We start from the raw sequence: 2500 nt of genomic DNA, 5'->3' as shown, positions 1-2500 counted from the left end.
GTGAATGTAATTTCAATTTAGATATTGTAAAACAGTGTACAGTGCTTTCGGATATCAATAAATGCGTTTTGTGATGCTGATGTTCGTGTGATGTAATGTTTAGTACGTATAAGGAAATGGAGTAATTATTGTAAAATGACTTTATATGTTCGACCTTACAAAAAAAAAAAGAAAAAAAAGAGAAAACCGTAACGAGTAGTTCTAGAAAAAAAAAAAAAAAAAATCAAGGAGATAATGTTGAAATCCACTCACGAGAGAGAGAGGGAGGGAGGGAGAGAGAGAGAGAGAGAGAGAGAGAGAGGAGAGAGAGAGAGAAGAGAGAGAGAGAGAGAGAGAGAGAGAGAGAGAGGAGAGAGAGAGAGAGAGAGAGAGAGAGTGAGTGAGTGAGTGAGGCAGACAGACACACAGACAGACAGAGAGAGACCTTACAAAAAAAGGGGAGAAATAGAAGAAAAACCGTAACGAGTAGTTCTAGAAATGAAAAAAAAATCAAGGAGATAATGTTGAAATCCACTCACGAGAGAGAGAGGGAGAGAGAGAGAGAGAGAGAGAGAGAGAGAGAGAGAGAGAGAGAGAGAGAGAGAGAGAGAAGAGAGATGAGAGAGAGAGAGAGAGAGAGAGAGAGAGAGAGAGAGTGAGTGAGGCAGACAGACAGACAGACAGAGAGAGACCTTACAAAAAAAGGGGGAGAAATAGAAAGAAAACCGTAACGAGTAGCTCTAGAAAAAAAAAAAAAAAATCAAGGAGATAATGTTGAAATCCACTCACGAGAGAGAGAGAGAGAGGGAGAGAGAGAGAGAGAGAGAGAGAGAGAGAGAGAGAGAGAGAGAGAGAGAGAGAGAGTGAGGCAGACAGACAGGCAGACAGAGAGAGACCTTACAAAAAACTAGGGGAGAAATAGAAAGAAAAACGTAACGAGTAGCTCTAGAAATGAAAAAAAAAAAAAAAATCTTTCAAGGATATAACGTCCAAACCCACTCGCAAGCTGCACTGTACGACACAAAATCGAAAAAGAAGAAAAACATCAGTCTTTGTAGAATCGTGCAAAGCTGGCGGACGTACGATGTTTTCCCGTGGCGAAGGGGTGAGAGATAACATATAACTTTTCATCACACTATTTCGGAATTTCAAGCGGGGGCGTTGCACAAAATCCATTAAATTGTGTGAGCGAACGGATATGAAACAATACCATTCTATTAAAATAATTCCAGGATACTCATCGTTATTGCTGATGCAGATAGCACTACAAAACATAGTCCTATAAACTATAAAACCGTCCTATAAACTATAAGACATAGGCCTATAAACTATTAAACATAGGCCTAAAAACTTAAACATAGTCCTATAAACTATAAAACCGTCTTATAAACTATAAGACATAGGCCTCTAAACTATTAAACATAGGCCTAAAAACTATAAAACATTGGCCTATAAACTATAAAACAGTCCTATATACTATTAAAAATAGGCCTTAAAACTATAAAACATTGGCCTATAAACTATAAAACAGTCCTATAAACTATTAAACATAGGCCTCTAAACTATAAAACAGTCCTATAAACTATAAAACCGTCCTATAAACTATAAGACATAGGCCTCTAAACTATAAAACATAGTCCTATAAACTATTAAACATAGGCCTAAAAACTATAAAACATTGGCCTATAAACTATTAAACATAGGCCTATAAACTATACGACATAGGCCTCTAAACTATAAAACATAGTCCTATAAACTATTAAACATAGGCCTAAAAACTATAAAACATTGGCCTATAAACTATAAAACAGTCCTATAAACTATAAGACATAGGCCTCTAAACTATAAAACATAGTCCTATAAACTATTAAACATAGGCCTAAAAACTATAAAACATTGGCCTATAAACTATAAAACAGTCCTATAAACTATAAGACATAGGCCTCTAAACTATATAACAGAGTCCTATAAACTATTAAACATAGTCCTATAAACTTAAACATAGTCCTATAAACTATAAAACCGTCCTATAAACTATAAGACATAGGCCTCTAAACTATAAAACAGTCCTATAAACTATAAAACATAGTCCTATAAACTATAAGACATAGTCCTATAAACTATAAAACATAGGCCTATATGTATAAAATTCCGTAAACCAGATGCACCCAACACTTAACATTCCTAACAATAAACAGTAAAATTGCACAACACATATTAATTTTTTTCTCTCTTTTCTTCACTAATAAAACTCAAGGCCAATAGTATATTTATCGACTCAAGATTGCTCTCACGAAAGTCTGCTTCCATAATACACAAACTTTTATTTTTTTACGCTTATGTTAAGTGATGTAGTCGTGAGGCACTTTCGTAAACAATCTTCATACTTGCTTTTATCTTTAATTAGAACTTCAGGTCGACTTTTATATGTTTTTATCCATGGAGATTTGATGATGAATTCTGATGAAGCTGCAACAACCATGACTACATTTCTGTTTATGTGTATTCTCATCTTGTACTA

This window comes from Penaeus vannamei, chromosome 13 (genome assembly GCF_042767895.1).
Source record: "Penaeus vannamei isolate JL-2024 chromosome 13, ASM4276789v1, whole genome shotgun sequence".
Classification (NCBI taxonomy): Eukaryota; Metazoa; Arthropoda; class Malacostraca; order Decapoda; family Penaeidae; genus Penaeus; species Penaeus vannamei.
This window is presented reverse-complemented; position numbering follows the sequence as displayed.